General features: G+C 36.3%; 1 non-coding gene across 1 annotated transcript; it reads left to right on the forward strand.

Moving 5' to 3' along the window:
* The first annotated feature begins 6,546 nt into the window (after nt 1–6,546).
* Nucleotides 6,547–6,649, forward strand: LOC130458590 (U6 spliceosomal RNA). The gene has a single exon (XR_008918005.1). It is a non-coding gene; the product is annotated as a U6 spliceosomal RNA (small nuclear RNA).
* Nucleotides 6,650–22,686: the final 16,037 nt, after the last annotated feature.

Genomic DNA, 22,686 nt, shown 5'->3' on the forward strand with positions numbered 1-22,686 from the left:
CTCATCTCTGTTGATGGTTCTTCAAGGACCAACTTATTTCACAGAATCGTCCACTACAAGGGTGGTGCCTTCCATAGGCTACTTCTTCCTTAGATAGAGACAATTGGTGGAAGAATGGATAGAGCCATTAGCCCCAGAGTCAGGAAGACTTGAATTTGAATCTGGCCTTAGATCCCCACTAGCTCTGTGACATTGGGCATGTTTGCCTCAGTTTCATCAACTATGCCTGCTGTTGTTATTGTCGAGTCATTTTTCAGTCATGACCAACTCTTCATGACTCCATTTAGGGTTTTCTTGGCAGCGATACTGGAGTAGTTTGCCATTTCCTTCTCCTGCTTATTTTACATATGAGGAAACTAAGTCAAACAGGTAAGTGACTTGTCCAGGGACACACAGCTAGTAAATGTCTGAATCCAGGTTTGAGCTCAGGAAGATGAGTCATCCTGACTCCAGGCCTGTTGCTCTATTCACTGAACCACAAAACTGCCTTCATTAGTGATAAAATAGAATTAATAATAGCATTTTCCCTATAGCGCTGTGAGGCTCAAATGAGATAATTGTAAAAAACACTTAATACAGTGCCCAACACAGTATAATAAGTTCTACTTTCATACCCCTTTGAAGTTTTACCTTGCTCAATGTTTACTACTCTCTAAGTGAAAGTCATCTTCTTTCCTTTTTCAAATTTCTTATTATTTTGTTATCAGGGATCTTCCTAGAACCTCTCTGTCTGTCTGTCTGTCTGTCTCTGTCTCTGTCTCTGTGACTCTTTCTCTCTCTCTCTCCCCCTCTCTCCCTCTCTCCCTCCCTCCCTCCCTCTCTCTCTCTCTTTCTCTCTCTCCCTCCCTTGGTCCCTCCCTCTCTATCTCTCTCTCCCTCCCTTCCTCTCTCTCCCTCCCTCCCTCCCTCCCTCTCTCTCTTTTTCTCTCTCTCTCTCTCTTTCCCTCCCCACCTCCTACTCTCTCATTGCCCTTACTGTTTTTCTCTTTCTGTCTCTGTCTGTCTGTCTCTATTTATCCTTGCTTCATTGTTATTTTGGTACCTATTGTCTCCATTAGATAGCAAACCCCTTCTGATATCTTCTGATGTATCCCCAATACTTGGCATGGTACCTTGCATATAGTAGGTATCTAATAAAGTATTTTAAGGCATGTTATGAAGATTAGTGATTAGACTTTTTCTTCTTGGTCTTAGAGATCAGAAGAAGAAATAATGGGTAGAATTTGCAGATGTGGGTATGTGTTTATCCAAAGAAAATTTTATAATAGCCCAAATTGGACAGAGCCATTCTGGGAGGCTGTTGGTCCTCCCTCACTAGAGGTCTTCAAGAGTAAGCTCGATGACCACTCTTGTCCTGGAGGGCATTCTTACTCAAATGGCATGGACTAGCTAGTTTCTGATGGCCCTTCTAGTCTTGTGCTGGGTGATTCTGTGAAACCTTTGTTGAAATGAAATGTCAAAGTCCTCCTGATCTGTGCTGGCTGGGAGACTGGAAGAAAACACACTAGATGACATTCACATAGTACTTTGTGTTCACGGAATGTTTGCACATGTTTTCTGATCTGATCTTTACAACAGTTCTGCATGGTAGGTAGGGCAGGGGTTATTTTCTCCTTTCTATCAATAAGGAAACTTACACTAAGACTGGTTGGGCAACTTGGTCTGGGTCACCTGGCCAGGAAGTATTGGAGCCAAACCCGTGGTCCAACGTCAGGTTAGAGGCTATTTATTTTCACTACCCCACCCCCACCCCCACTGCCTTTTTAGGAGAAATCTCTTCCAAGAACAAAGAAGGTTCCTTATATGAGTTCCTTGGCTTCTGGCAATGATTGCTTATATGATTCACCGGTAGCAGCCGGAAACCAGGGTCTGACAACCCAAATAAAAATAATTTAGGCTTCATTGCTCTCATCATTACTGCAACCGGAATAATTATGGCAGTCCTTTGTCTTTGGAAACTTACATCAAAGGACCTGACACAGTACCTGGTGAGAACTATTATTAACCCCATTTTACAGTTGGAGAAACTTAGGTGCAGACTGGCTAAGTGATTGCCCAAGGTCACGTAATGAGACAGGAAATATTTTGCTTCTCTTTGGTTCCCAATCTAAGGATGTCTGTCCTGCGCCACAGTTCTGCAGTTGGCCAGTTTTGCCAGGCAGAAGGACATGGACACAGAGCTTGAAAGCTGGAATGGGGGAATATGCTTTGTACCCTGACTCTGACACTTATTGTGTGAAAGACAGAAAATTATTTAACTTAATCCAACCTTCAATGTCTACATCTATAAAATGGGTTGTTAGGAGGAATGAATTTTGTAAAACAGAAGTGTGAGTTATTATTATTGTTCATTAGACCAACATTATAATTCCCTGAGTGAAACTCGTGAGACTGAGTCTATGGCCCTCAAGGAAGCAGAATCTCTGGGAACTAGGTCACCGGCATTAGTGGTTTTATTCAAGTTTTCAAAAGTAAATAAAACCAGTCAAGTAAATATTGTTTAGCTAATATTGCAATTATTGATTGACAGCATAATATTATTTACTTTTTGGTATAGGTACAGCAAAATGTGAATCAGGAAAAATATATCTTGAAAAAGAATACCGTGATGATTGACTAGGTAGATTTCTATAGGTAATGGAGTAGGACCTTCTTAACTTGAAGCCAATTTAAGGAGAGGTAGCACCCCCCCTCCCAATGAACATCATCTCTGGCATAGAACTTATAATAGATCGTACTTTAAAGATTGCAAAGCACTTTCTACCCTCACAATATCCCTGAGAGATAGATACATGCCATTGTTATCTCCATTTTCAATATCAGTAAACTGAGGCGGCCAGAGCTTAAATGACTTGCAAACTTAGCTAGTAAATATCTGAATCTGGATTGAGTTCAGATTTTCCTGAATCCAATGCCCACTCTCTATCAATAGCTGCTACTATGATTTTGCCTCTAACCTTAACCAGGGAAAAGATAATAATATGTGCTTTGGCTAGACAAAAAATACTAGGAAGAATATATGGAAAGCACAAACATGACTTCCTCTTATTAGTATGGATTAGCTAGAGGCCATATTGCTTTCCTTGGACTTGCCTTCTGACTAGAAGAGGCTCTAATGGAGTTCTCATTTTGATGGACACAATGAAGGCTACTGATTGGCTTGCAGATTACTCTGTGTGTGTATGTATATAACAGGTATGTATGATATATGTATAAAATATTGGCATGCAGGAATCTTACATAGATGTTCACATGTCATATCTCCATTAGATTGGGAGCTCCTTGAAGACCATTTTTGCCTTTCTTCATATGACCAGCTTTTAGTACATTCCCTGGCATAGTCAGGGCTTAATAAATGCTGGCTAACTTCACTTGATTAAGCAGAAAAGGGTCCAAGATGGTATTCCACTAAATAACTTTGATTTGGGCTAATTGGGCCTTCTGACTATTGAACGGTAAATCCATTGGCATGAACTCATGAGCAATGGGGGTAGAAAGATGGAGCCATGGAGCACATCAGTCCTGGGTAAGCCAGCAGCTTGGGGAACCTGCCTACAAGTTTTAGGTCTCCCAGTGGGGAGAGGATGCATAAAGATAGATGCATATTTTAGGTGGGTCCTCAATAAATGCTTTCAAAATTCACAAGTTAAATTATTTCTTGTTTTTTTTTTTTATATTAGAAATCTAAATGAGAGTTAACAAATGGAGTCACAGCTCATTAATCCTTACCTTTCTACCACTTAATAGTGACATATAACAAACTAGGCTATGGATTTACTATGCTGTGTTTTATAGAATCATTTTTGTACTAGAGTCATGATTTTATTGGCATAGAGAATGTCTGGTAGAGAGATTTTATACTTTAAGGCAGATTAGAATCTCTTTTTTTTCCAATTGATTTTAATGTGTTGCTTTAGGAAACTATATAGTTATGTGAATTTTGCCCAGGTTAATATAGCCAGGATGTGTCTAAAGCAGGACTTGATCTCGGGTCCTTCTGACTATATGAACATATCTCTTAGCCATTTATACCTTTCTGTCTCTCATACCTTTTTGTCTAGGGAATCCAATAAGAACTTAAATATTTGTCAGACTGAATAAAATTGTATATTCCTCTCTTAACATTATGCTAGTCACCAATTGATCTCTTCTCTAAGCACTAAGTTTATGATGGGAGGGGGGTGATGGTGGTGGCTCTGGATCCCCTCAAATGCTGGCTGAGTTCTGACTTGACACAGGGCTCAAAGTATCGAGCTATGGGAATGGGAGAATTCTTGGCAATAAAGCCTCAGTTTGCAGGGAGTAGAGGCAAAAGTCAATTCAAGAATCAAAAACAGGAAAGATAACTATTGGAGTAATAGACCCAAACTACGAGGTCTGAATAGGGATTCAAAGCAGGAGAGCTTGAAGATTACCAGAAACATAGGTCTTCAAGGAGACAGCAATTAGATCCAAAGGCTAAGCAGGACCTGAGATCAGGCTTGAATGTGAAGAAAATAAGATGTCCAACAAGGTTGGAGTATGAACAAAGTCCATCTCAAAGTTGGCAAAGCACTTAACGCATTTTATTTGAACCTCAGGAGAACACTCAAGTTTGCAAGTCTGTAAACTTAGACACAGTTAGGTGAAACAGTGTATAGAGCTTTGGGCATGGAGTCAGGAAGACCAGAATTCAAATTTAACTTCAGATACTAACTAGCTGTATGAACCTGGGAAAGTCACTTAGCCTCTGTTTGCCTCAGTTTCCTCATCTGTAAAATAGTGATTACCTCCCAAGGGTAGTTCAGAGGATTAAATGAGATGATAATCAAAGTGCCTGACATGCAATAAACACTACATAATTTTTAGCTAAATAGATGTCAACCTGATAACTGCTTCTCTTTTAAAAATATTTATTTGTATTCAGTATTCATTATTTAGTAAATTCCCTCCATCCATACCCCCCAATAGATAAGGCATCAATTATTTGATAAAAGATTAATGTGATATGAAATTATGTCTTATTTATTTCTACTTATCTGTTCTTTCTCTGGAGGTGGATATACATAAGGCATTCTTCAAACAATATTTCAGATGCTGTGTATACTGTTCTTTTGGTTCTGCACATTTTGATCTTCATAATTTCATGTAGGATTTTCCATTTTAAAAATTAACCTGCTCATCATTTCTTATGTCACAGTAGAATTCCATCATAATTATATGCCCCAACTTGCTTAGTCTTTCTCTAACTGATGGGCATCCCCTCAATTTCCAGTACTTTACCCCCCAAAGAGAACTATTAAAAATATTTTAGAACATATAGATTCTTTTCTTTTTTCTCTGATCACCTTTCACAGTTCTATCAACAGTGTATTAGGGTCCCTATTTTTCCACACTCCCTACAACATTTGTCATTTTGTCTTGGCATCATTTTAGCCAATCTGAGAGATGTGAGCTCTTGGGCAACAGAACATGGCGTTGACAAATGGAACTTTTCTGTTTTCCATGGGTGTTTTTGGTAGGTGGGGTTTGGTGGTGGCACCAAGCTTTAAGTGGCCTCACTTCTAGAATAATTTCATAACATTTCTGGAAGCACAAATTATCTCTATTAATGGAATTTTAGCTCAATTGATTAGACTATCATGATCATAAGGCCAAGGTTTTGTCTTTGATCCATGTGGGCAAGTTACGTTCACGCTGTCTTAAGACCACAGATTATATCCCTAACACTGATTGACCATTTTGAAAATATGTATGTAGATCACAAAGAACAGATTAAAGTGCAGATTGATCGTATATAAATTTATAAATAGGAGTGTATTAATATAAAATAATTTGTTTCTACTATTCTTTAAACTTAAAAAAAGTTGTTTAGAGTTGTATTTCTTAGAGTTGTTTTGATTTTCATTTTTCTAATTAATGATTTAGAACATTTTTTTTCATATAGTTACAAATAGCTTTGATTCTTCATCCAAAAACCATCTGTGTACATCTTTTGGTCATCTAGAAGATGATACAATGATAAATATATATGGAAAATTCTCAAGATTTAACTAAAAGATTAATCAAAATTACCAATAATTTTAACTTCTTCCTTTTAATCCTGCTGTGTGCTTTTCAGCCATGCTCTCCTTACTAAAATGAATGAGTTTCAATATTGGAAAGCTCTTAGTCAACATTGATATTTCCTAGAGGTAGTTAGTTATCAGTATGGAGAATAGTCTAGAACATGGAAATGAAAGAACTTACTTCAAATCCTGCCTCAGGCTCTTACTAGCTATATGACCCAGGACAAGCCATTTAACTTATCCTACCTTCTGTTTCTTTATGTGAAAAATGGAGGATAATAATTATAGCTCCTATTACACAAAGTTGTTGTGATAATCAAATGAGATAATACTGTAAAGTGATTTCCAAATCTTAGTGCTAAATAAATACTAGTTATTATTATTTCCTAAGTGTTAAATAATTATATATAAGAGGCAATTGACAAGTAGGTCTCTACTTGAGGGTTCACAAAATTCAATTGTACTCAATTGACAAGTATTTATTATATTTTTATTATGTATGCTAATTTTAGCAGCACATGTACTAAAATTGAAACAATAAAGAGAAGATCAGCATGGCTCCTGTTTAAGGATGACATGCACATTCATGAAACTTTATTTTTCAGCATTGCAATTATGATTTCAAACTATATTATAAAATGATAATCATCAAAATAATATGGAACTAGCTAAGAAATAAAGAAATGGATCAATGGAATAGATTAGTTACATAGGAGTAAATGATGATGGTAATCCAGAATTTGATAAACCCAAATACCCAAGAACTTACTATCTGGCTAAAATTGCTGGGAAAACTGAAAAGCCTTTTGGCAGAAAGTAGGCATAGATCATGATATTTACCAAGATAAGGTAAAAAATGGGTATGTGAAAGTAAAGGGTGATATCGTAAACAAGTTAAGGGAATAGATTAAATATTACCTGTCAAATTTAAGAATAATAGACGAGTTTGTGACCAAATAAAAGAGATCATGGGAAGTAAAATGGATAATTCTGAACACATGAAATTAAAAAGATTTTGCACAAGCAAAACCAAATGCAACCAAAATTAGAAGGAAAGCAGTAGAAAAATTCACACCAAATTTTTCTGATAAAGGTCTCATTTCTCAAATACATAGAGAACTGAATCAAACATAAAAAAAATAAGGCATTCCCCAAGTGATAAATGGTCAAAAGATATAAAGGGAATTTTCTGAACAAGAAATTGAAACTATCAATAGTCATATAAAAATGTTCTAACATTGATTAGAGAAATATAAATCAAATTAGATAATACTGTAAAGTGATTTCCAAACCTTAAAGTACTAAATAAATATTATTGTTGTTTCTTTAGTGTTAAATAATTGTATACAAGAGGCAGTAAACAAGTAGGTCCCCATTTGTGGGTTAACAAAAATTTTCATTGGTTAGAGAAATATAAATTAAAATGACTCTGAGTTACTACCTTGTACTTATCAGATTGACTAATATGGAAAGGAAAGAAAAGGAAAATGACAAATGTTGAAGGGAATGTGGAAAAATAGTAATACTAATGCTCTGTTGGTGGAATCATAAACTCATTCTGGAGAACAATTTGGAATTACTCTCAAGAGGCTCTAAACCTAAGGATACACTTTTACTTAGACATACCACTACTAGGTGTATATAGAGCACACAGAAATAAAAGAAAAAGGAAAAGGATCTCTATGTACAAAAATATCTGTAATAGCTTTTTTGGTGGCAAAGAAAGTAGAAATTGAGGGGATGCTTATCAATTGGGAAATGGCTGAATGAGTTATGGTATATAATTGTGACAAAAATTATTGTGTTATAAGAAATTATGAGCAGGATAGGTTCAGAAAAATCTGGGAAGATTTATAGGAATTGATGGAAAGTAAAGTGAGCAGAACTAGGAGAACATTGTAAACAATAACAGCAATATTGTAAAGAGGATGAACTGAGAAAGACTTAGCCACTTTGATCAATGGGATGATTCAAGACAATTACAAAGGTGTTACCTTCAGATACCTTCAGAGAGAGAGCTGATAAACTCTGAAGAATAATTTTCACTTTGTGTTTTCTTTTCTTTTTGCAACATGGCTAATAAGGAAATTTATTTTGCATGATTTCACACATACCATTAATATCATTTTGCTTGCCTTCTTAATGAGTGACAGAGAGGCTGGAAGGAGGGTGAGAATATGAAACTCAAAATTTACAAAAAATTTAAAAGTAAATAAATAAAAAGAAAAAAAATTATTATACTCACTATATTGTGTGTTGCTGTGGTTGTTGTTCAGTTATTTCAGTCAGGCCTGGTTTTACATGACCTCATTTGGGGCTTTCTTGGCAAAGAAGCTGGAGTGGTTTGTGTTGCTTTTCCCTGCTCATTTTATAGGTGAGGAAACTGAGGCAAACAAGGTTGTGCTAAGGACTGGCATACCAATACAAAGATAGCCATTATACAAATGGGAAAAATACATAAATTTCCATGATATTAGTGAAAAGGTGACAAGTTCAAGGCAAAAGACCCACACAAAGTAATATAAAAGCTATGATGAGAGATAGGGCACATTCGGCGGGAGGTGGGGATTGCTGTCAGCCCGGAAGATTTCATGGACGAAGGGTCTCTTAGCTAGAATTGGAAGGAAGAGAATTAGACTTTGTCAGGTAGTGAGAGTGGGAATTCCAGTCTAGCCATGGGCTATGGAGCCAGATCAGGGTTGACTTAGAATGAGATCTGTGAACTGTTTATGTTCCACCAATGGGGAGGAGGCTTTCCTGAAGGTTTTCTTGGGGGACCTAGAATTTGTTAATATATAAATTGCCCTTTGGGATTGACCCCATTACCATTTATATGAAGGAAGGAGGAGTTCATTCAAAGCTAGCATAGTATAGAACAGAGATTGTGAACACCTGATACAGCCCAATGAAATAAAAATGTAATTGGAAAATGCTTAATAAAATAAATAAAATACAATAGTAGCTATTTCACATGAATATGATTTCCTAAGTTAACATGCTGCCAGTAAAGATCCTTATATGTGATTTAGTGGCCCTGTGTCTATTTTAATTTGACACCACTGGTATACAGGATAGAATTCTATACTTGGGGTTATTCTATTTCTGACACTTACTATGGGGTGGATATGGGGGTACAGGCTCCCCTTATGACACCCAAAAATGTTGAAATGTTCTAGGTCAAAGAGGACTTATTGAACTCCTTTTTGCTTTCAAAATAAGCATACAACTCCCTTTGGAAATCACTTTACCTCATTTTCTTCATCTATAAGATGTGTAAAAATTAAAATTAGTCATCAATAATTTAAAATACTATATTTTAAGAGATTTATTAATGATCATTAGAAATCAAGAAATAAAAAGAAAACAAAATAAAACTTTTAATTTTTACAAATGGGAATAATAAATACCACTAGTACTTCCTGGCACTGTTGTAAGGGTGAAATAAGATGTCTATTGAATGCTTTGCCAACTTTAAACTGATGTATAAGTGCCAGTTATTATTATTAATCTAGATTTTATACATATAGAATCAAATGAGTTTAGCCAGCACTAAAAGAATCTGATATACTCCTTAACTTCAGGCTGTGTATAAATCATCATGTTAACTTGTATTTCTTCTCTCTGAGGGCCCTTGTGGCATGTGAAGTACATTTCATTAGGTTCACAGAAGCCCCATTTATTTAACAGCTTTCTGCTGGTCTAATATCCCTTGTCTAATGGCCTCGGAGCTGTGATGATAAGCATCATGGAAATGCAGAAAGATAGGAAGAGTTCGGTCAGAAGATTGGCTCATATGGGGTAAATCATACATTAGAATTTTCCTTTCCTTACCCACTTGGAAATTCATTTCTTCCTCTGATTCATGCCTTTTCCAGGAGTTCATTTTAAAGCCTTTCCTTGTATCTCAGGGTCTGTGGATTGCCAGGAGCAGAATGGATTCTGTTAAGAGGTCCATTTCTCTTCACAAGCATTTCCCTTTGTTAACAGCGGTGCTTTAAAAAGTCATTATCAACATGTAAATTGAAATTCCCAGCACCAAGAGCAAAGGTGATTAGAGCTTATAAGAGAACTTGGTAAAGACATTCAAGAATTTATACTAAAATAATTCACTTAAATGTGCTTATCTTTTTTGCCCTTCCTAAATCCCCCTTTACCCCTGGCCTCCCACCTCCAATCACGTGGAGCAAATGTTTGTCCAAATGTCAGCAAGATACAAATAGAAATAGAGAAGATAGAAATCTTGGAGGATTTCAGGTGAATCAAGCTTTAGGGAGAAATGGTGGGAAATCCTCTTTGATTCCCATCAGTGCTTTACCAAAGAGTTAAAGAATCCTTCTGGTTCTGTGAAACATAGGATTCTGGAATTCATGATTCAGTTGTTTTATTTGTACATTTGATAACCCGACCGCTGCCTCTCAGATGAAGCTGTTTCATATTCAGGACACAATAGGATTCTCAGAGGCCACCTAATTCTATCTGGATTTGAATTGTTTGGAGTCTCCACTATATGTAGTGTGTTGGCAAGTAGACCTCTAGTTTAGGGTAACACCCTGCTTACAGAGGCAGCCTGTCCCAGTTTTGGACAGTTTTAATTGTTAGGAACTTTTTTTTAACTAGAGTTGCCTTCTTTTTGCAGTTTTGACCTTTGGCTCCTCTTTGGGGCCAAGAAGAACATGTCTATCCCTTCACCGAATGACAGTCTTTTCACATACTTGACTTATTCCCCTCTACTTTTTTCTTACCCCTTCCATCTTCATGGCTTCTCTTCTCTAGACTAAAGATCTTATAGGACAGGAACTAGAGGTCTTTCACCATCTGACCCCTGGTTCCTCTAGCGTATCAATGGCTTCCTTAAAGTGTGGCAACCAGAACTTGTTCCAGTATTCTGGATATGGTCTGACCAGGGCAGAATGCAAAGGACTATCACATTATTAGTACTGATTACTATGCTTTTCTCCTTTTTCTAATTAAATTTTGTTTTATTTTCAAGTGAATTTATCTTCATTCCTTTCCATCTTCTTACTGTCCATTCAAATCCTGAGTATCTAGCTCAAGTTCTGCCCTCTCCAGAAAGTCCTCCCTAACCTTTTCTCACTGTTATCTCCCTTCTTGGATTTCCTACAGCACTGAATTCCAAGTTACACACTTGGCATATTTATTAAACTTTTTTTTCAGAGGTAGGGGATTTGATTAGGGGATGGTGCTCTTATGGTTCAAATTGTGTCTCCTTGAGAAGATCTCTACTTTTTTGGATTCAGTTTTCTGTTCTGTGCAAGAGAATGGATAGGCCTAGATGATTTCTAAGGTTTCTTCCAGGCCTGAGAATTTCCCAACCTTATGACTTTTTAATATGTTCATCTTTTCTAATGACATTTTTCTGCAACTAGGTCCATATATCATGACATCTTTTATATTTTCTTTAACAGCCAGCACAGTGCTGAGCACTTTAATTATTTGCTCGATAAATGGTATATTGGTCTGCATTTAAGCTGCACCTATAAAGATGAGATTTCTTTGAAAGGGCAAAATACATGTGTATATGTTGAAAAATGACTCAATACTTAGTTTTTCTGCAAGTAGGATTTGGAGATAAAAGTCAGTTTCACTATTCATCATTTTTGGCCATGGGGCAGTTCTGTTTTGGGTGAAAAGAGCATATACATATAAATGATCTTTATTTTCTTCTTTGTTTTAAACACTTAAGTGCTTTGGGGATCAAATCTGAAAGACTTGACAATTTACAGACAGAATCTGAGAGTCAGAAGAGATCTCAAAAGCCATCTAATCCAACTCATATGAATGGACATCCTCTCAACAACATACCTTCTGAACTTAGTCAAAAAGCTTGAAGATATTAAAAAAGTGTGGATTCCAAGAAGAATCCTCAGCACCAACTTTTTGATCATAACCATGAGAGGATACCCTTTACTATTTGAAAAAAAAGCTCCTTTTTTCAGATTCATCTCTAGAATTGGCTAACTTTTCTCATCCTGATTCCCTGAGATGTTTTTGAGCTGAAATGTACCCACAATACCCAAATTACCTTTTGCTCCTCCTCCTGAACTTCGTCAATGCCTCTGTTTCCTTAGGAGATTCTGAGACTTGAATCATGGTGATTAGGTAGGAAATATTAGTTTTGATTTTCACCTCCTTAATTATGAATTTCTTTTCCCAGAAGACTCCAGTGATGCGAGACTTGTTACCTCCCGAGTTATCTCATACAACTTTTGGTCATGAATTTTGCCTCTTTTCATGTATATGAGCGCTACTTTCTTCTTTGCTCCTCTAATTTGTTTAATATGTGTCTTTTAGTCATTTATCCATTTGGAGCTTCTCTTGGCATATGATGTGAGGTGTTGGTTTAAATATACCTACCATACAGCTGTAATTATTAGGGATTTTTTCATCAAATCAAGCCAAAATCTATCTTTCTGTAGCATAGTTTATAATAACATAATAAGTTTATTGTCCCTAGTCCCAGAGACATAAAATGATTTGCCCTTGATGACTTGTTCCCTTTAGGACTAAGCAGAAAAAAATCTTCTATGTGACAGATTTAGATTGCTATTGGAAGGTCTCATGTGTGTAGGAGACTGACAATTTGTGGGATACTTTACTGTTGAGCTTTCTAACTTGTACTCTGTGAATTTTAAAAATGTTTTGGTAAATGAATTTAATGATAATTGATTTCTTTTGTAACATGATGGACTTTCTTTATGTGGTCTAATATGGGGCCCATGCCACAAAAAAGTTAAGAAAGCTGGCTTGACTGGAAAACAGAGGACAAACAAAGAATGCACCTTGGCTTCAGCTAGAGTAATGATTGTTTTATGAACCTGACCAGCAGGCTTTAAAAAATGTGACACCTGCCTAGGCAGGTAATGACCACTGTTTGAGCCTAGCGGGCAGAATTCCTTATTTGTAACAACTTCTTATAACACCTATGTGAATTTTTTAGGTTACATCCCCAATGGTAAATAGAGGGGAATGCCTTCATCATCTCATTGAAACCTTCATCTGGATTGATTTGGATAGAGAAGAACATTAACTTGGGAAGTACAACTAATATCATGAGACAAGTTTCAAAATTATCTTGACTAAAATTATGCATCAAATTTAATAAGATGAAATTTAATAGAGGAATGGAATAATAGTAATAAATAATATCATAGAGTCCTTTAAAGGTCACTATATTACAAACTTAGAAGGTGGGTACTATTATTATTTCTCTTTTATAGACAGAGATACTGCAAATTAGAGTGGTGAAGTGACTTCTCTTTTGGGTTAATCAGATTTCTGCTCATTTAGGCAGTTATGTGGCACAGTATATAGATTCTGGATCTAGAATCAGGAAGATCTGGGTTCAAATATGAATTCAGCACTTCCTAAATATGAGCCACTTAAACTGATTTCCTTCATTCCCTATTTTTAAAAGGAGGCTAAAAATAGCCTCTACCTCCCAGGGTTGTGAGTATAAATTTAGATAAAATTTATAAGTTTGGAACCCCCAAAATGTTTTACAAATTTTAGATATCCTCCTCCTCCTCCTCCTCCTCCTCCTCATCATCATCATAGATGGGGACAGATGAATTCTAATGTCCTTTCTTCTTTCCAAGACGATTCTGCCTCTGTCACCCAGTTGCCTGGGCCATTCCTCACATCATGCCCTACCCTAGGCAATTGAGAATGTTGAACCAGAGCCAATTTGTTCCATTTCCCACAACACTATGAAGTGTCAGATACCAAATGAGGAGCCAATCTCCCAGAAGAGTGGCCTCATTAGCCAAGGCACTCCTTATGGAAGACAAGACTTTTGACATGCTTTGAAGTCTATTTCTCTAGGATTATGTTTTATACCATAGTTATTGCACCAATCACTTTCTAATCCTTTTTCCCCAAGACTGAATAAAGTATTTTTTAGCATTTCGACTTGTTAGTAGGATCCAAACTTTTCCCATTCCTAAACACTGGAAGCCTAAGCTGAGAAAAAAAATCCCCCCCCATTCTTTAGCATCTTCTCTTTTCTCTCCAGAGCAGAGATATGGTGCTATATTAAAGCATTTTTTTTCTGGGGAGGTTTCAGGTTTAAAAAATTAAGATTACTGTAGAAAGAAGAGTATGGTTTTTGGTAGGTTTCCAGAGACAAGGATCAGGATCAGTGAATTATCATTAGGTCTTAAATAAACTATATTTTTTGGATCTATTTGAATGCTTTTTTTTTAACTTGAGAGAAGAAAGACAGACATCCTCTGTGGTGAGAGGGGAAATGGCAAAGGAAAATCTTTTGTATCACTGGGAGCTTGCTGCATCCTCTTCAAATGTATATCCAGCACCATCCACCTACTCTGCCTACTGGTCTAAATGATACTACTGTGGGATCTAGGCTGAAGTAGCATGATGGCACTTGAAAGTTTACAAGGTATTTTCATTCTCATACTAACTCTGTAAGGTTGACCATGCAAACATTTTTGTAGTTGGCAATATTTGGGGAAATTGAGGTTCACAAAGAGCAAGTGAATTGTATTGGATCATACTGTAAGAATTAACACTAGCATTTAATTATAATTCTCTCCTAATTCCAATTCAAATATTATGCTGTTGTTAGGAGACCAATCCCTCAAATGACAACCAGTTTGGTATAGAGGGGAGACACCTGGCTTTGAACCCAGTAAGATCTGTGTTCAAGTCCCAACATTGACACATACTACCTGGGTAATACTGCACAAGTCACAACTTCTCAGTGCCCAGGCATGTCTCCTAGGCTACATAATGCAAAAAAAGGTACCTCTCAGAATTAGTAAAAGCAGTTTACCCTTCTGTAAGTTCCAGAGTATCACATGTCCAGGATGCTTCCACCAGGTTTTTTCCAACTTTGAGCTGTATTCTAGTGAGCTCCAGACCCAGCAGACTCTTCACTTCATTATCTATAGCTTGATTCTTATAGGATTAGGCCCATGTAATCAACATCTATTCTGGTCCTTTTGATGAAGTGAAAGGCAACAGATTATGCTAATAAGTAGTATATATCTTTGAATCTTAGTTTTCTTATCTATAAAATGAGGGGACTATACTAAATGACCATTAAGGTCTCTCTTGATTCTAAAATTCCAGTTCTTTCTTTAACTGAAACTGGTTCTTATCCAGTTGCTGAATTCTATCTGGCTAGACTAGTGTCAAGGGTTTCCTTGTGGGCAGAAGGGGTCACAGATCTTGAACTGGAAGGGAACCCAAAGACTGTATATTTCAGCCTCCCCATTTTATGCTTCTTAATAGTTAGAGTTAGCAAAGACCCTGGACTTGCAAATGTTCAACCAGAGTCTGTGACTTTGTTTTTTTTTAATTTTTGATAATTGTTTAATGGCATTGATATTCTTTGTTATCCCAGGTACTTTTTTATTTTATTAATTTAAAAGCAGGTATCATCAGGCTTTATCAGACTGTCAGAGGGGTCCATGGTATCTAGTTCACCTACTCCACCTCCGTTTTATAAGTGAAGGATCTGAAACACAGAGATTGGCAGGGATTTGGTCAAACTTACATATTTAGTAAATAGCAGGATAGGCAGTAACTCTAAGCCCTCTGATTTTATATCTAAAATTTTGTCATTCTATTATGGTTAAAGGAATAAGCATTAAAATACATATCATGTATTTTATGCAATGTGCCAAGTGCTTTCCAAATATGATTTCATTTGATCCTCACAGCAACAGGTAGGTGCTCTTATTATCTTCATGATACAGTTGTAATAGTAAGGTGCTCAACCTTTTACCTTAAAGACAACTTCTATTCCCCTAATCTCACTATTACAATATAGTTGAGGAAACTGAGGAAAACGTGGATTTAGGAACTTGCTGAGGGTCACAAAGCTATTAATGTCAGAAGTTGGGTTTGAATTCAGATCTTCTTGACCCCAGACCCCAGACCCAGCAGTCTATTCACTTCATTACCCACAGATACCTTTCTTCTTATAGATTTAAGCCTATATGATCAACTTCCATTCTGGTCCTTTTGACCAGGTGACAGAAGACAGATTTTTTTTCCTGACATAGTATAGTTCATTTGAAAGATCCCCAAATGGAAGCAAAGAAGAAAATATATAATCCAAATCATACCCAGGTATCCTGGCTATCCTCCCTCTCAGCATCCACAATGCCCATTGATAAGATGAAACTGATGATCATCAGGGTGGAAGGTCTTCTTGCTGATTCTGGGAACACAGAGCAAGCTGCAGGGGACCACAGATACTAACAAACAAGTGACAAAGCTAACAAGCAGTGTGATCAAACACCATCTGTGAGCATGATGAGTCTTGCAGAGGTTGGTGTTACAGCAATGATTTCTTTCAATAGATTCCTTTTCTTCTGGCAGGTTCAGCCTTAACTTCACTTGAACTCATCATCTTTCAGAACAGTGCTGAAGTTCCCAGCTCCCTGTTTAGCAAAAAGAGATATACATGTCTCAATTTTTTTCTTCTGATAGTCATATGATCTTTCTCCTGGCTAAAATCCACACTGTTTCTTCTCAGCAATGAATCAGTACCAGTAAAAACACACATTAAAAAGAAAATGGACCACAGTTTGTCCTCTACTTCTCCCCTCAGTCCATATGCTGCTACCTAAGTTTCATACAGGATTAATTATAGGGAAGTAGCAAAAAACTGCATGGAATCATTGAATATACCTACTTGCTTAGCATAGGACCAATCAATAAGGGAAGAGGAATAGCATATACAGGTGGGGGAGATGTCTATTTCCAATCTGTTGCTAGTGACAACTTGCTTTGTTGATTAAAGGACCCACAATGAATTTATTATTACTAGTACTTGTAAAACCAGATGCATAAAATCCTTGAAAGCATTTTGTGATGCTGTTTAGAAGTAGTGATTTGATACCTGTGTAATTTCCATTCTGGAACCATTCCCTAACATAAATTTGAATTCAGAGGTCACATCACTAGAGGGTGGCTGGGGTTTCTTATTCTCATTATTCTAGGGGTCACGCCAAGGGATTAAGATTCTGGTACTGTCCTTCATTAGCTCCTACTAGTGTTCTCTCCATTAACAATTACCCGAATTCCATTAAGTTTTAGAAAAGATATTTACATACTAAGAAAATGTAGCAAGAACAATTGGTCCAACATATTTCACCCTCTCCCAAAAGACTGAGACTCACACCAACTAATGCATTCATGCAGGAGTACATGCATAAGTACAGAGTTATTGAGGGACACTTGTAGAGAACACAAATGGCAAAGGGATAATGTAATTCATGGGTAAGAGAATCTTCTCAGAATTCACCTTACTAATAGCTGCCTGCTGATCTCCAAGATGCCTTTGTAGAATTCATAGTTTCCTTCTACCATGAGGGACCACACTGTCTGAAGCTGCCTTTTCATAGATGACTATGGCTCCTGATTGGTCCAATTTCTCGGATCCCAGCTGAATGCACTGTCTACCATTGGCCTTGTCTATGGTCATTGGTGGTAAGGGGGGGTGGGAAGAAAGTCTCTTCTTATCCTAAGCCCCTCCGACCTCTTCCAAGAGTGATTAGTCTTAGGGTATTGACTCTGACTTTTAAAAACAGAATCCTCTAAACTGGAACTCCGCCGTCCCCCACATTGGTTCACTACTTACTTGACTTGCCACTTGATTGCCACTGGCTAGCTATTTTTTATAAATAAGCAAATTTTCTTTATTTTTTAATTAATTGGATTTATTTCTAGATATCTCAGTCCCTCCCTACCCTCCCTTTGTCACAGAAAGCATTATTCAGCAAACATATATATATATGTATATATATATATATTTGATTATGTCTTTCATGTTTCCATTTTCAGTTAATTCTCTGGAAGTGAACATTCTCAAGTTTTTCTTCAAGTATTAAATCTGTAGCTGTATATAATGTTTTCTTGATTCTACTTGTTTTACTTTTCATTATGTCATATAGTTATTTACAAGTTAAAACATTTAGCTGCTCATTGTTTCTTATGACAGTAGTTTGCCATCACAATCATAATACAACCTCAGTTTGTTTAGCTATTCCCCAATTGATGGACATTCCCTCAATTTCCAGTTCTTTGTCATCACAAAAGGAACTGCTATACATATTTTGGAACATGTAAGTTCTTTTCCTTTTTTTAAAACTGATTTTCTTGGGTTTACACAGTTTTATAGCTCTCTGGGTATAGAATCTCCCCTTCCTATATTGTGATCCACTTATCCTGGCTTCACTGTATCACAAGTTTTTTTTTTTTTTTTAAATCTAACTCAGTATCAAGGAGTTGCTCTTATCACAGCACACTATTGGCTGATGGAATGAAAGGCAACCAATCACAGTGCTGTGTTCTGTGTCCTGGGCACTGATTGGCTCAGTGAGTTCTCTATATATTTTATTTTTTCCCAATTTCGTGTGATAATAATTTTCAACATATGTTTTCCAAAATCATAAGATCCCAATTTATCTCCTTCCTTTCCCTCTTCCCAACTAGATATGACAAGCAATTTTATCTGTGTTATACATGTATTTACCATGTAAATACACTTCCATATTGGTCATTGTTGTGAGAGAATACTCACATAAAACCAAACACCCCAAATAAAAACATAAATGAGCTAATGTGAAAAATAGTCTGCTTTGATCCACATTCCAGCTCCAACAGTTCTTCCTCTGGAGGTGGACAGCATTCTTTGGCTTGCTGTTTTTCTATGTAGCCTAAGAAGAGTATTTTCTAAGAAGAGTATCTTTTCAATCAATTACAAGACGCTTTCTGCATGTCATTACTTGCCTTTCATTTGGTGGCCAAAATGCCATAATCTCCTCAAAGTGATTAAAGGGCTTATTCACTTTGATCCAAAAATGCCAATGCCACTATTACATTTGTATGCCAAAGAGATTTTAAAAAGGGGAAAGGACAAATTTGTACAAAGATATTTATAGCAGCTCTTTTTTGTGTTGGCAAAAGAAATGGAAGTAAGGGAATGTCCATCAATTGGGAAATAGCTGGATAAGTTGGGGTTTATGATGGTAATAGAATACTATTGTGCTATAAGAAATGACAAACTGGGTAATTTCAGAAAAACCTGAAAAGACATATAAACTGATGCAAAGTGAAGTTAGCAGAACCAGGAGAACATTGTATCCAGTAACAGCAATATTGTAATAATGATCAACTGTGAAAGACTTAGCTATTCTCAGCAATATAATAATCTATTGCAATTCTAAAGGCCTTATGATAAAATTGCTATCTACCTCCAGAGAAAGAACAAATGAAGTCTAAATGTGGATTGAAGCAAACCATTTTACATTTTATTATCTTCGTGGTTTCTAAAAAATGTGTCTTCTTCCACAACATGACAAATAAGGAAATGTTTTGTATGTTAGCACATGTATAACCTATATAAAATAGATTTCCTCTCAGGGAGGGGGGAAGAAAGGGAGGAAATTTGAAATTCAAAATGTTAGAAAATGAATGTGGAAAATTGTTTTTACATGTAATTGGGAAAAATCAAATATTACTTAAGAGTTTTAAAAAAGACATTTTTGTGCTTAGCTTACATTTTTCATTAATTAATTCATTTGAGGTCTCTAAACCTTCCCTAGCTATGTTAATGGATATGGGATAGAACTCACCCTAACACCTGGCTTTAGAATTGTGACATATAGCTAGCTGATGATAGTATCAGGTTTTATCCTTTTATTCTCTTGATGTAAATTGTCTGGTTCTTTGTGGGTTCTGTTCAAGAGATTGGACTTACAGGTGTTAAATCTTTTTTTCTGTGTTCATTCTGGGGCAGGTGAAGAGTTCTCACTAATCTTACCTACTTGAGTTTCAGAAGTAGGTTGGGCAAAAGACATGAGTCGGTTATAATCACCTTGTTATTATCACATTATTGTTATTTAACCTGAACAGTTATTATCATACTTGTGATAATTAATGTGATGATCATATATATACCAGAAGAATCTCTGCTAAGAGTTTGCTTTCCCTAACTCTTTTATTTTCATTTCTGTTTTCTACCAAATCTCTATTCTCTGGGCTTTTGATCACTTGTGGTACCGTTTTTGATTCATAATATGGAACAATCTCATGAAAATGGTATTTGTTAAACCATAAAATAAGACTTCTCTACCCAGTCTATATCCCCATAAAATCTGAAGAGACATAGACAGCTGATTCTTATGCATACTGAATTTTCCTAGACAGAAACCAACAATTCACAAATGTTTTCAATGAATGATTGCTATATTGTTTCAAATTTAATATATTATTTATACTATATAGCACTATCATACCTTCATTTTTTTTCTTTTCCAGGCCATGTGTTCTGGCTTCAAAGCTATTTTTGAGTTTCAAGTAGGCAAATTCAGTTTTTTTCTGATAATAAAAATAAGAAATAGCCATAAGGACTGTCCTTGTGATTTCATTGGCATAGGGAATTCCAAAGTGAGAAAACTCTTTCTACCAGTATTGATAAAATTCAAATGACATCACATGTATCTCATTTGCCCCAATTCCTGGATCTGACCATTAAAGAGATGTTTTGTGGATAAAGATTAAAAATAAAACTAGGCAGAGAAAATGTCTCAGCAGATACTTCTGTTTGGAGTTTAGTCAGCAAAGACAGAAGTGAGCTATCTTCACCTGCAGTTTCTTAGGTGATCATGACTAACTTGGAGCTCTTACCCAGTTTATTTCTGCCATTCAGATGTAGATATAGGGATATAGGAACAAAAAGGGCTTAGGTTCTGTGGATTCAATACCATGGACAGAACCCACAGGACCAAACACATCAAATCATAACAAACTAACCTCATTTCCTTTGCTGACAGGGTTTTTCTCCCATTTAAGGCCATAACATGGACCTAGGATTTGGGACAGGAACTTGGCAAAATCTTTCATGCTATTTTTGTGGTCAAGATGGAGAAGCAAAACTTGAATGATAGTAGAGTTAGGTTGATTTATAGTTAGCTACCCATGAATATCAAAGAGAGTTAATTGTTGTTGGAGCCCAACTAAGCTCAGGCAGGTCTTCTGAAGGTAGAAAGGCTATAAATATGGCTCTAGTGTTAACTCATTATCTTCACAATGCTTAACATATCACCTGGCTCATAGTAGGCACTTAAAATGTTTATCCACAGGTTCTTGTTTGAGAACAGCCTGACTAAATTCAAAGAGACTCATTGCCAGGTTGGTCACTGGGTGATGGATTTTTCAGCTACAGAAATTCATAAGACAATACATTAACACTAATAGTAGAGGGCAGCTAGGTGGCACAGTGGTTTGAAAGCCAGGCCTAGACTAGACGAGAGGTACTAGGTTCAAATCTAACCTCATTGCCTAGCTCTTATCCCTCTTCTGCCCTGGAACTAATATACAGTATTGATTTTAAGACAGAAGGTAGGGGTTTAAAAAAACAATAATAGTAGCTAACATTTGTAGAACACCTACTACATGACAGACTGTGAAATACTTTATAAATGCCTCATTTGATTCTCACAACTCTGGGAGGTGGGTGCTATTAATATCACTATTTTACAAATGAAGACATTCAGGCAGGAAATAGTTAAAAGACTTGTCCAACTTCACATAGTTAGTAACCACCCAATGTTAGATTTGGACTCAGATCTTCCTGACTCCAAACCCAATACTCTATTCATTGTGTCCCCTAGGTGATTCCAGATATACTGCCTTTTATTTACTGAAACACAAAGTGGAATAAAGGTTAGAGAGCTGGCCTTGAAGTTCCACAGATGACACATACTAGCCATATGACCATAGTCAAGTTGGTAATTCTCTCAGTGCCTTAGGCAATTGTCTAAAACTATAAATTACAAATGAATTATTGTATTGGGCAACTCATTTAATTTCTTTGAGTCTCAGTTTCCTTATCTGCCAAAAGAGAATACTAAAAACCTGTAATATTTACCTCCCAGGGAATAAATGTAAAAATATGTGACTTTGAGAACTTGAGACCATTACATGAATATCTTTGATCATCATTTTACATTCATCTTTCCTTTCTTTGATTAACTCATTTTATAATTTTATTATATGTGCCTGTATTGTTTCTTAGTATCTTCATGTAAATCATTTCTCTAAGAGAGTCACTATATATTCTTGAGGTGAGGGATCAGATCTTGCCAATCTTTCCCTAAAGAACCTAGGATAGTGCTGGACATTAGAGAGAGACAATAAAATACTTGTTGAAGTGAATTAATCTCCACACACAATAAAATCAGGCCAATAAACAGTGAAAAGCTATTAACGATGACTATTAACAAATTCAATCATGAAGGTCATATTTATAGCACTCTTACCAATGCAATAATCAGTTTGTTTAAACTGACCTCTCCTCAGTTTATGACAGTCATTCCTGCCTCTCAGTAAGAGAAGATTGTTATTGGATTTTACAACTATACATGAATTGCACACTCTTACTTGTCTTAGCAGGGGTTCACTCTCAGTCAATATTTTCAGAGAATGATAGCTCTTAGAAAGGTACAGAATTCAACAGTGAACAAAACAGTGTTTTTCAAAATATATCATATCTATTCTTCAAATGCCTAATTTAAGTCCATCCTTAAGAATGGGGAAGAGTATTATTGACTTTAGAGTCAGGAGAACTAGACTTTGAGTCTCA

This window comes from Monodelphis domestica, chromosome 3, assembly GCF_027887165.1.
Source record: "Monodelphis domestica isolate mMonDom1 chromosome 3, mMonDom1.pri, whole genome shotgun sequence".
Taxonomy (NCBI): Eukaryota; Metazoa; Chordata; class Mammalia; order Didelphimorphia; family Didelphidae; genus Monodelphis; species Monodelphis domestica.